Genomic DNA, 14,031 nt, shown 5'->3' with positions numbered 1-14,031 from the left:
CTGTACTGTCCATGAGAACTTTGCACGTCTTTCCTGCGACCACGTGCGTTACCAAGTGCTTCGGTTTCTTCCCACGTTCCTCCAGACATGCGGTTTGACGGGTTCATGAGCCACTGTACATTTCTCCTGGTGTGCAGGTAAGTGGTAGAATCTTCGGGGTGTGGTGGAGGGGAAGTTGATTAGAATGTGGGGAGAATGAAAAAAATGGGATTAGTGTGGGATGATTCTAGAAATATTACATCGTTGTGAAAAGCTGTTTGGCTGATCAAGCAATCCTCCTGCTTGTACCAAACTAATTTACTGTGAAAACCCTATATACTCTTTCCATCACGGGGTCCTTTCCAGGTGTTGGGATCAGGATTACAAACTACTGCATGAAACAATTTTCCCAGCATCCCTCTTATGCTCTGAGCTGACTAATTGGAACAACTTCACTCTACTGATACCCCTGATCTTGTCAAGCCCAAGGTGACCTCATTTTCCTCTATCAAATCTCTCCTCAGCCTCCTCTGCTCAGAGAGGAATGCTCTCAACTTCTCCAGTCTAACTCAACAGCCAAAACTCCTCTGGAACGATGCTTTAACAAGGAAACAGAAACATCAAAGCAAAGATTAACATGTAGCATTTGGAACCTAAAATATAATCCTCCTTCTCAACACCATTTCTTTCCCCATATCCTTTGTGCCTGGAAATCTCTCTATCTCTTTCTTAAATATAACCTGCTCTGGCCTCCACATCATCATTCACAAGCATCCATGAAAACAGAAAAGTGCCCCAAAGAATGAATGACAGTTAAATGTTAGAACCCCAAAGCCCCTCCAGCTCTCCCCTCCCATGCACAAGCAGCAGCAAAGTGACAATCACTCCCCCCCACCAGCAAAAATGCATCCGCACCCTCCGCCAAGCACTCAAGTGTGCAGCAAATTTGTAATGACATTAAATATTTCTGCAAACGTTGAGTGTCAGCTCCACCCTACTCCGCTGATTCCAGCCCAGCACTGACAGTTTGATACGGCAAATCATGGATCAGATGTCGAACAAGCTCTTCTCCTGGGTTCCACTGGACTGCCAGCTATTGCCAACCAGTTTTGCACATTTACAAAGAAAACCCCCCCGCAACCACCCCTCCCACCGCCAGTTACACACTAGTCAAACTTACAAGTATAACTCAGAGATGGCATTTGAAGGTTTGCTAATCTTCTAATGCAAAGCCCAAGTTTTCAATAAACCAAGCTGCTGATTTTACTTGCATTGCATTTAAAGTATTTGGAGAGACATAATCTGATTAGGAATAGTTAGCATGGCTTTGGCAGGGGCAGGTCGTGCCTTACAAGCCTGATTGAATTCTTTGAGGATGCAACAAAACACATTGATGAAGGTAGAGCAGTGGATGTAGTGTATATGGATTTCAGTAAGGCATTTGATAAGGTTCCTCACACAAGACTCCTTCAGAAAGTAATGAGGCATGGGATCCAAGGAGACCTTGCTTTGTGGATCCAGAACTGGCTTGACCACAGAAGGCAAAGTGTGGTTGTTGATGGTTCATATTCTGCATGGAGGTCGGTGACCAGTGGTGTTCCATAGGGATCTGTTCTGGGACCTGTCCACTTTGTGATTTTTTTATAAATGACCTAGATGAAGAAGTAGAAGGATGGGTTAGTAAATTTTCTGATGACACAGAAATTGGGGATGTTGTGGATAGTGTGGAGGGCTGTCAGAGGTTTCAGAGAAACATTGATAGGATGCAGATCTGGGCTGAGAAATGACAGATGGACTTCAACCCAGGTAAGTGTGAAGTGGTTCATTTTGATAGGTCCAATTTGAAGACAGAATATAATATAAATAGTAAGACTCTTGACAGTGTGGAGGATCTGAGAGATCTTGGGGTCTGTATTGACAGGATGCTCATAGCTGCTTCACAGGTTGACAGTGTTTTTAAGAAGGCGTATAGTGTATTGGCATTCATGAACCGTGGGATTGAGTTCAAGAGCCATGAGGTAATGTTACAGCTATATAAGACCTTGGTCTGACCCCACTTGGAGTACTGCGTTCAGTTCCGGTCACCTTATTACGGGAAGAATGTGGATACTATAGTGAGAGTGCAGAGAAGATTTACAAGGATATTCCCTGGATTGGAGGGCGTACCCGATAAGAATAAGTTGAGTGTACTTGGCCCTTTCTCCTTGGAGTGACGGAGCATGAGAGGTGCCCTGATAAAGTTGTACAAGATGATGAGGGGCATTGATCGTGTGGATAGTTAGAGGCTCTTACCCAGGGTTTGTTATCATGAGGGGGCATAGTTTTAGGGTGCTTGGAAGTAGGTACAGAGGGGATGTCAGGGGTGTGTTTTTCTCACAGAGAGTGATGGGTGCATGGATACAATAGGGTCTTTTAAGAGGTCCTTAGATAGGCACATGAAGCTTAGAAAAATAGAGAGCTATGTGCTAGGGAAATTCTAGACAGTTTCTTGAGTCGGTTGCATGGTCGGCACAACATTTCGGGCCAAAGGGCCTGTACTGAGCTGTAGATTTCTATGTTCTATGTTCTAAGTGCAAGTCTCTTGGTGGGTCCTCTTAAGATCTATAATTGAATATAGACCCAATATAGAACACATGTCCAAGAGGTCATGAAACAAATTCAATATTTACGTGGAACCAGGCTTTGTTTGAGTTGGTGGAACTTGGTTGAAAATTCACCATGGAGGCATCTTTGGTTTGGGATTCAGTGAACTGGCATCTATCACTGGAATTGTTATAGGGAGGTGGGATTAATGACTCAGGCGATATTCATTCAGTTTTAGGAATGCACTGGGGGCAAGTATTAACTTGCTGTTGGTGGATTCTTGTGAGAACCCATTAGCTCACTAATTATTAATCACCAACATTTACAACACGTTGTTAATGTAGGTGAACTCGCAATTTGTTTCATAAATGTGTGATTCAATAAAACTTGTTGCTATTGCACATTGGGGGATGTTTGGAAAGTGATCACGAGCTTGCCCTCAGAGGTGATTTAAAGAGACAACAACCTAAAAAGGGAAAGAGGCAGAGGGATAGAGAGGTTTCAAAAGGGAATTCTGTGACATCAGGGTGCAGCCACCAATACTGTTAATTATGGTTGAACACGAGGCCAGAGTTGATAGAATATAGGTTGTTTGCACTGACGAACGTTTAGAGGATATGAAATGTGCAGGGACGAATGAGGGTGGAAACTAAATCTAAAGTCTGCATGGCTGGTGATACTGCAGGTCAAAATGAACCTCAGTGGAGAGTGAAACAGACAGCTGGGGAGACTGAGTGGGTCCAGCAGCATCTCAGGAGGGAAAGGAAATCTTCACTCTGGTATTTCAGAATGACCAGTCCCGGTGCAGGGTCTTGGCCTGAAACATCGACAATTCCTTTCCCTCCACAGATGCTGCTTCCCCCACTGAGATTTTCCAAGCAGCTTGACTTTAAGCTCCAGTTTCCAGCTTTTGCAGGGTCCTGTGTCTCCTTCTGTGGAGAAAACCTGGTATTCTTACCTGGGTCTGTATGAGACTCCTAAAACAATTTATCTGACTCCTCACCTGGAGCTGCACCGCACTCAGCTACACCAGGTGACTGGTTGTACGGTAGGTATACCAGCGCCTCCTCAAAGGCAGGGACCATCAGGAAGAGCGAGAAGATGTTAATTTAATAAATGGCTTCTGCTACAGCAGACTTCATTGACATTCCTCAGCCTTTTTCTGTATGATTATAGTAATCCACAGCAGGGATCATGTCTCAATATTCCGCTGTGATGCCTATATTGAAATTACTTTTGCTTTGCTTTCCCTTTTGTTTTCTGATTCTGAATCTAGATCCCAGACATCTGATGTGTCCGCAGCTGTGTTGTACATGGAAATTGCAACCCACACTTGAATTAAACTTACAAAGGGTTTTAACTGTTAAATATATTCTGATCCCTGCTCTGCCTGAACAAACTCAATCTTCTTTATGTTAAATTGCACCTTGCAGTTTAGAATTTATGTAGCCTTACACACATTTACCTGACTCAACACGCACTCACCCAATGCAACACACGCTCACTTGAACCAACACACTCTTACCCAATGCAACACATGCTTACCCTACGCAACACACGCTCACTTGAACCAGCACTTGCCCACCCAACCTGTTACATGCTCACCTGGCCCAGCACACTCTCACTTGAACCAACACACACTTACTTGGCCTTTAATAGTAGCTCCTGCTGCTTGAGTACTCCCAACACCAGTTCAAGGTGGCGCTGGTGATGCCCAGCGACTACTGAATGGCAGCCAAATAGAAACTACAAGACACCTTATAAATAACACTTTATTGATAGCCATCACCACTAACAATAGAGAGGCAGGCAGAGGTGAGGCGAGGGGAGCGGAAATGGGAGGAGACAGAGGCACGATGGGAGCGAGGGAAGTCCTGATGTCTGACTGATTGAAACACCAGGCCGAGCTGGAAAGGTCGGGTACGGGCTGAACAGGCAGCAGGTTCCAGGCCTCAGGGCTGTCCAAGAACAAGGAACGACCTGACGCTTGGACGATTTAAGTGCCAAGGTGTTGGGACTCGAGGCAATGGTAGGGTTCAGTTCTGTTCGGTTCGGCTGACAGCTCCATGATGATTTTGCACCTCAGCACTGAGACTGATACTGTGCTCTGCTCCGGCGGCAGGGATGCCTGTCTTGGTGTCTTTCATAAAACTTCAGTTATGAATGCTATTTGCCTACTCTTACTGCTTGCATGACTTGTTTTTTTCTCTGCATATTAGGTGTTTGACAATCTTTTTTTTAATGCATTCTTTTGGGGTTTCTTTGTTTTGTAACTGCCTGTAAAGAGATGAATCTCAAGGTTGTATAATTTATATTCCCAAATATCGATTGGCATCTCCCTAGAGCAAGGGGTTTAGATGGGGTAGAGTTTGTTAGGTATGTTCAAGAAGGTTTCTTGACACAATATGTAGATAAGCCTACATGAGAAGGGAATGTCCTTGATCTGGTATTGGGAAATGAACCTGGTCAGGTGTCAGATCTCTCAGTGGCAGAGCATTTTGGAGATAGTGATCACAGTTCTATCTCCTTTTACCATAGCATTGGTGAGGGATAGGAACAAGCAAGTTAGGGAAGTGTTTAATTAGAGCAAGGGGAAATATGAGGCTATCAGGCAGGAACTTGGAAGCATAAATTGGAAACAGATGTTCTCAAGGAAACAGATGGAAGAAATGTGGCAAATGTTCAGGGTATATTCGCGTGGGGTTCTGAGTAGGTACATCCAATGAGACAGGGAAAGGATGTTAGGGTACAGGAACCATGGTATACAAAGGCTGTTATAAATCTAGTCAAGAAACAAAGAAGAGCTTACAAAAGATTCAAAAAACTAGGTAATGATAGAGATCTAGAAGATTATAAGGCCAGCAGGAAGGAGCTTAAGAATGAAATTAGGAGAGCCAAAAGGGGCCATGAGAAGGCCTTGGCGGACAGGATTAAGGAAAACTTCAAGGCATTCTACAACTGAGTGAAGAGCAAGATGATAAGACATGAGAGAATAGGCCAATCAAGTGTGACAGTGGAAAAGTGTGTATGGAACTGGAGGAGATAGCAGAGGTATTTAATGAATACTTTGCTTCAGTATTCACTATGGAAAAGGATCTTGGCGATTGTAGGGATGACTTGCAGCAGACTGGTAGATATTAAGATAGAGGAAATGCTGGAGCTTTTGGAAAGCATCAAGTTGGATAAGTCACCGGGACCAGATAGGATGTACCCCAGGCTACTGTGGGAAGCAAGGGAGGAGATTGCTGAGCCTCTGGCGATGATCTTTGCATCATCATTGAGGATGGGAGAGGTTCCAGAGGATTGGAGGGTTGCGGATGTTGTTCCCTTATTGAAGAAAGGGAGTAGAGATAGCCCAGGAAATTATAGATCAGTAAGTCTCACCTCAGTGGTTGGTAAATTGATGGAAAAGATCCTGAGAGGCAAGATTTCCAAACATTTGGAGAAGCATATGATTAGGAATAGTCAGCATGGATTTGTCAAAGGCAAGTCGTGCCTTATGAGCCTGTTTGAATTTTTTGAGGATGTGATTTTTGATGAGGGTAGAGGAGTAGAAGAAGTGTATATGGATTTCAGCAAGGCATTTGATAAGGTAACCCATACAAGGATTAATGAGAAAGTAAGGAGGCATAGGATCCAAGGGGACATTGCTTTGTGGATCCAGAACTGGCTTGCCCACAGGAAGAAAAGAGTGGTTGTAGACTGGCCATATTCTGCATGGAGGTCGGTGACCAGTGGAGTGCCTCAGGGATCTGCTCTGGGACCCCTACTCTCCGTGATTTTTATAAATGACCTGGATGAGGAAGTGGAGGGATGGGTTAGTAAATTTGCTGATGACTCAAAGGTTTGGGGTGTTATGGATAGTGTGGAGGGCTGTCAGAGATTACAGCAGGACATTGATAGGGTGCAAGACTGGGCTTAGAAGTGGCAGATGGAGTTCAACCCAGATAAGTGTGAAGTGGTTCATTTTGGTAGGTCAAATATGATGTCACATTAGTGATAAGACTCTTGGCAGTGTGAAGGATCAGAGGGATCTTGGGGTCTGAGTCCATAGGACACTCAAAGCTGCTGAGCAGGTTGACCCTGTGGTTAAGAAAGCAGATGGTGCATTGACCTTCATCAATCATGGGATTGAGTTTAACAGCTGAGAGGTAATGTTGCAGCTACATAGAATCCTGGTCAGACCCCACTTGGAGTACTGTGTTCATTTCTGGTTGCCTCACTACAGGAAGGGCGTGGAAACCATAGAAAAGTGTGCAGAGGAGATTTACAAGGATGTTGCCTGGATTGGGGAGCATGTCTTATGAGAATAGATTGAGTGAACTCGGCTTTTCTACTTGGAGCGACGGAGGTTGAGCGGTGACCTGATAGAGGTGTACAAGATGATGACAAGCATTGATCGTGTGGATAGTCAGAGGCTTTTTCCCAGGGCTGAAATGGCTAGCACGAGATGGCATAGTTTTACAGTGCTTGGAAGTAGGTACATAAGAGATGTCAGGGGTAAGTTTTTTTACGCAGAGGGTGGTGAGTGTGTGGAATGGGCTGCTGGCGGTGGCAGTGCAGGCGGAAACGATAGGGTCTTTTAAGAGACTCCTGGATGGCTACATGGAGCTCAGAAAAATAGAGGGCTATGGGTAAGCCTAGACAGTTCTAAGGTAAGGACATGTTCAGCACAGCTTTGTGAGTCGAAGGGCCTGTATTGTGCTGTAGGTTTTCTATGTTTCTATGTATACTTTGATAATGAAAGTACTTTGAACTTTGAGGGAGGGTGTGACCTGTAACTTCAGGAAGTGGTAGGGAAAAGAACCTGTTCCTTGAAGCAATTTTTGAGTATCCAAGAGAGACTGAGCACTAAGTTTTCCACGCACCACTCAAGGCCGTGGTCCAGGTCATGGAAAGCAGCCATGTTTGCCAAGGATTGAAGAAGGCAATGCCAAGTCTGTTACCCCAGATCAAGGAAAGATTCAATTACCTTAAGTGAAATGTTAAAAAAGACGTTCAAGTTCTTGGAAGCAAAGCAGATGACACTGTGTTTAAGTGCAATCTCTCAATGCAGAATCAGATTTGTTATAATTGACTTACTGTATATGCTGTGAAGTCCCTTACTTTGTCACATGTGGGTTCACGGACCATTCAGAAATCTGGTGACTGAGGGGAAGAAGCAGTTTCTGAGCCATTGAGCGTGGGTTTTCAGGATCCTGTACCTCCTCCCGATGGTAAGAGAAGGGGGTCATGTCCAAGATTGTGAGAGTCCTCAGTGATGGATGCTGCTTTCAGACACCTCCTCTTGTAGATGGTGGTAGGATTGTGCCTGTGACAGAGCTGGCTGAGAGTATAACTCTCTGCAGTGTCTTGTGGTCCTGGGCATCAGAGCCTTCATTCCAGACCGTGATCAACAGCTACGAGTACTTTCCACCATACTTCTATAGAAATTTGATAAGAGTCGTTGGCGACATCCTGAATCTCCTCAAACTTCTGAGTACAGCCACTGGCATGCCTCCTCCATGTGCGTTGGGCTCAGAATATACCTGATGTGTTAACATCCAGGAACTTGAAGCTGCCTGCTCACCAGTGACCTTGGTTTAGCTGACGTTGAATGTGGGGTTGTCGCTGTGACACCACTCAGCCTGCGAGATAGTGATCTGAACATGCATCCTGTTGAAACAGGTGAAAACCTCGGAACACAGCAGTTAGACGATGCTGATTGTTAGTGAGGGGGAGATGTTGTTACTGATCTGCACAGACTATGGTCCCCTGATAAGAAAGTCAAGGAGCCGTTTGTAGAGGGAGGTACAGAGACCCCGGTTTTGGAGGTTGATGATTAATAGTGATGGGATGATGGCATTGGGCACGGGGCTGTTATCAATAAACAGCAGCCTGATGTATGTTCTTTGATTGTCTAGATGATCGAAGGCAGACTGGGGAGCTCGTGTGTGATTGTATCTGCTGTAAACAAGATTTTAAACTTGAGCACAGAAACAGACACTTAAGCCTACTGAGTCCGTGCCAACCATTAACCACCCGTTTACACCAGAACAACATTAATCCTACATTTACATCAATTTCCTCCCAATTCTACCACTCACTGGCACGGCCGATTACCATGCCAACCAGTGTGTCTTTGGAAAGTGGGAAGAAACCAGAGCGCTGGGAGGAAACCCACACAGTCACAAGCAGAACGTGCAGACTCCACACAGACGCACCTGAGTCAGAAGTGAACCCAGGTCTATGGCGCTGTGAGAACGCAGCTCTATTTTCAAGAATTTTCAGGAAAGCATGAACTAAAAGCATCAAAATCAAACTGTACATGCGTGGCAGGATATTTCCTAATTGAAGCTGAAAAAGCCTCAGTAAAGTTTTTGATAAGTCTCTAAAATTATAAGGTGTTGCAGAGATTGCAAACAAATCCTAGGGAGCCAATTCTGCATTGTTCCAATGATTTGGGTAAAAAAATGGATATTAATGCTAAATATAGGCTGTTACTTAACACTCTCAAATATAAGCAGCAGAATTGATGTAATAACAACAAACACATAACATGGCAGGAATAAAACATTTTAAACATGCAGACAGGGAAAGCAAATAATATGATAATTTGACAGAGACACTGGAGGTATACTTATTGATAGAGATGGCAAAAAGATATTGTTTTAATGTTCTTAGTGCTTAACTATCGGAGAGTTACTCTGATACTTAACAACAGCAAGCAAATAAAGCACTGTTGAAGTTATAATTCTGTGTGAGCTTCTGGAAAATGTCTCTTGAAAGGTATTAATATGCAGTTTAAGCAATTCACATGTGAATAATTCTAATTAGAAAAGGTAATTTCAGGGATTACAGAATAATAAAAAATGTAAAATAGCTAATGGGGATCAAAAACATCTCCAGTATAATGAAAGGAACTGAACAACTTGCAACATAAAATGGGACCCATTATATATCACTGCTGAATGAATTGCTAAGATGCCTCATCTTTAAACCTTGGAAGTGTTCCCAAATCCTACACATTACTTTACAATCGCAAGGTATTTTCATTTTTTAGTGTAGGTTTTAATTATTTAATGTTTCAATTGTTGATGAAAATGAAAAAAAATCATTCCATATCGTAGAGAAAGCTACGAGCTCTCCACCCACATTAAAGACCACTAAATATCAAAATGTTACACCCTGAAGTCAGAAACTCTTCCAAAATTCAACATGTAGTTATTTATCTTGAGGATGTTTTGTGGTATGTTCTATAACTACCCACAGTCCAAATGTTGTTTTGCTGTCAGTTGAAGGAAGTCCTGCTCCAAATTCAGGAATCCTACATTCTGTATCCTTTACTAATTGCATCTGAAGTCTCTGATTGGCAATAAGCTGTAAATTTCAGCCTGGGGATTTGTTCTGCTTCCTCATAACAATGATTTCTACCCACACCCAGTGCAACGTGTGCTCTTAATTGAGTGCTTGGATTAGCAGGGGGTATGAGGCTGTAACTTAACTGTGAAATGCAAGCCTGTCAGCCTTGCTCGAAGCCCTTGCACTGCGCTTGAAAGAGGTGCTGTTTCTGTGGCTGCTGAGACATTCACACAGCGAGGAGTGAACGAGATGGTGAACAAGACAAACAGGATAACCCTTCCTCCTTGCCGATCCTCAGCACAAGTGCAACTTAAGATCCCAAGCTTAGCCCCCTGCTTGACACGCTACGAACGCACGATTGTGTGGCTAAGCTCAGCTCAATGCCATCTTCGAATCTGCCAGTGACACAGCTGTTGTTGGATGCATTACAGGTGGCAGTCAGTCAGTTTACCAGAGTGAGACAGGACACCTGGCTGAGAGGTGACATGCCACCTCCCTCAAAGTCAGCAAACCTAAAGAGCTCAAAATCAGATTTATAATCTCTGACTTGTATGTCACAAAATTTGCTTTTTGGAGCAACTCTACAGTGCAAAGACATTACATTATTATAAATTACAAAATAAAGAAATAGTGCAAAAGAAATTAATCATGATGTTTATGGGTTCAGCAAATCTGGTGGCAAAGAGGAAGAAGCGGTTCATAAATCACTGAACATGGCAGTTCCCGCTCCTGTACTCCACCCATGTGATAGTAACGAGAAGAGGGGATGCGCTGGACAGTGAAGGACCTTAGTGATGGGTGCAGCCTCTTGAGGCATTGCCCCCTGAAAATGTCCTTGATGGCGGGGAGAGCTGCAGCCCTGATCGAAAGGGCCAAGTTTACAACCTTCTGCAGCCTCATGCAACTCTGTGCACTGGAGGCTCCGTACCAGGCTGTGATACACCAGTCAGAATGCTCTCCACTGTCCACTTACTGAGATTTGCAAGGATCCTTGATGACATAGCGAATCTTACCGGGCTCCTGATGAAGCGGAATCAATGACATTTCTTTATTGTGGTTGTATCAATGTGTTGTGACCAGGATAGCTTCTCCAAGACACTGGCCACCCAAGGCCTTGAACCCTCTCACCCTTTCCACTGGTAACCCTTCAGTGAGGACTGGTGTGTGTTTTCCTGAATTTCCCTTTCTGGATTCCCAGTCAATTCCTTGGTCTTGCTGATGCTGAGTGCAAGGTAGTTGTGACACTGCTCAACCAGCCGATTTACCTCACTCCTGTCATCGCCGTCAGAGATTCCACCAACAACAGTAGTGTCATTGGCGAGTTTATACACGGTGTGCTGGGCCAGACAGCCGTGAGTGTAGAGACAGGAGGGCAGTGGGCTAAGCACACATCTTGGAGGTGTGCCTGTCAACGAGGAGATGGTGTCACCGAGGCTCACTGACTGTAGTCCCCGGATAAGGAAGTCAAAGAGCCAGTTGTAGAGGGAGGTTCATAGGCCCAGGTTTAGAAGCTTGGTAATTAATGCTGAGGGGATGATGGTATTCAGTGAAATTAATAGACAGCAGTCTGGTATATATTTCCCTCCTGTCCAGGTGCTCCAAGGCAATGTGGAGAACCAGTGAGTATGTCTTCGCTGTAAACCTGTTGTGGCAGCAAGCAAATCGTGTCACGTCCAGGTCCTGCTCAGGCAGTGTCACAAAAGGGGGGTGTTGAGGATGGACCCAAATGCAAGACACAGACACTGAAGTACTAGGAACAGGACTAGGATGCAGGACCTGGGCTAGGACATGGACGTGAAACGGGGAACCTGGACAAGGAACTATGCACTAGGAGCCTGGGCTTGGACTCCGAGCCAGAGACTGGACAAGGACCCAGAACCTGGTCTTGCCTCGGTCTCGGACCCCAGAACTAGGCAAGGACATGACATGGCTTGACGCTGGAGGCTGGGGGCTGGGGTGGGTCTTGAAGCTTGACACTGGGGACTCGGGGGCTGGGGTCTTGAGGCTTGAGGCTGATAACTCGGAGGCTGGAGCTCGGAGACAGACTGGGAACTGTACATCAACGTAGAGCCGGGACTTATCCTTCAAAAAGCCGGGACTCATCTTTAACACGACACTAACATGAGACTGGACAGTACATAGACATAGAGCTGGGACCTATCCTTAGACAAGCCGGGACTCAACTTTATCTCCACACCAAGGTGGGACAGGTCCATCCATCAGGTAACGGCAGAACGGTCAGACTTATCCCACAGAGGCAAGGACAAGAGGAGACAGACACCGAAGAATGACAGACAGGTCCATCTCTGCATCGGGGTTGCTCCGAGTCACAGTTACGGCCAACAACCTCGGCTGGCTACGGAAACAGCCGGATCCCTACCTAGCTCAGAGTGGCTGACGGCCACTCAGCTGGCCCGGGAAACAGCCAAATCCATACCACAAAGACAGCTCCGACTATCGACAGCAAAGCTTCATGAAGCGATGGTTCTCCAACACAGCCTAAAGATAGCAAGTGGCTGCTCTAGCTTTCCACCAGCAGGTTTCTCCCAGGGGATCTTGACAAGACAAACCAGCAGCCCACACTCGACCCCAAGGCTGCTTATATTCCAAGCCCCAAGATGGGAATCAGGTGCTATGATTAACCCAACCAAAACAAAGGACAGCTGGAAAACCTGGAGTCCTGACTCCACAGACCGGACTGTGAACCGGAATGCAGACTTCACGGACCGGACTATTACAGGCAGCGGTTAATCCTAGCTATACCAACTTTACAAAGCTCTCTGTCACATTGGATATGAGTGGTAGGAGGCAGCTCTCCCTGCTCCACCTGGGCCCTGGTCTGATAGATGCCCTTTTGAAACAGGTGGCAAACTCAGCTCACAGCAGTTCGAAATTGAAGACTGAATGTTCCAGCCAGTTAGGTTAGCCAGCACAAGTTTTCAGGAGCCAGCCAGGTACACTACTGTGGCTTGACACCTTGCAAGTAATCACCCTCTTGAAGGATGTCCTGACGTCAGCCTCTGAGACAGAGATTACAGAATCACTGAACACCACATGGGTTTGCACTGGTGTGGTATTATTCTGCTTTTCAAAGCGAGCATAAAAGGTGTTGAGCTCATCAGGAGGTGCAGACCCTGCCATAGCTGTTGTGACTCTAACAGCACATGGAATTGCCTTTTCATTCCTATGATAGTCTTGTAGTTCGCACTTACACTTCTCCGATCAAGCCCTCAGGAGACTGTGCATCTCCTGGTTCATTCAGGCCTTCTGGTTCTCGAGGTTGTTAATGGTTGTGACATATTCATTCAGATCCACAGATGCATCCCTGAATATGGTCCAGTCTGCTAATTCAAGGCAATCTTGCAAACGCTCCCCTGCCTCCCTTGATCTCACACTTGTGGTCCTCACCACTGATGGCAGGAACGTTAGAAGCTGCCATGAGCAGTGGACTTTGCCCAATAGACCACAGGAACACCTCGTCCCACCACCAGGCGGCGCTGCCTCAGGAAGGCAACATCCATCATTAAAGATCCCCAGTGTCCGGGCCAGGCCATTTTTCACAGCTACTATTGGGCAAGAAGTATGGAACCCTGAGGTGCCACACAACCAGATTCAAGAACAGTTACCTCCCTTCAACCACTTGGTTCTTGACCACCTCAACCCTAGTAAATAGCTTAGAAACACTAGGATCACTTTGCACATAAATGGATTTCTTTCTGTTCTAATTGAGTTCTTTCTTTTAAATTTGTGTTTAATATATGGTTTTATTGTGAACACAACAGATATTAATTTTCTTGTGGGCATGCACAGTAAATCCAAGAAACACAATAGAATCAATGAAAGACCATACCCGACAGGAAAACAACCAGTGGGCAAAAGACAACAAACTGTGCAAACACAATAAATAAACAAACAAACAAATAAATAAATAATTAAGGATAAATATTGAAAACATGAGATGCAAAGTCCTTAAGGGTGAGTCCACAGGTTGTGGAAACACTTCAGTGACAGGAATTGCCACTCATCAGAGCACCTAATATTCACCCATTATCACCTAACGTTCACCCATTATGCCTTGATACAGATTTCGGGTGTGCCTGTCCCACCACCCACTGATCTAAGTAGCTT

The sequence above is a fragment of the Mobula hypostoma genome, chromosome 10 (genome assembly GCF_963921235.1).
Source record: "Mobula hypostoma chromosome 10, sMobHyp1.1, whole genome shotgun sequence".
NCBI lineage: Eukaryota > Metazoa > Chordata > Chondrichthyes > Myliobatiformes > Myliobatidae > Mobula > Mobula hypostoma.
Note: the sequence above shows the minus strand (reverse complement) of the source record.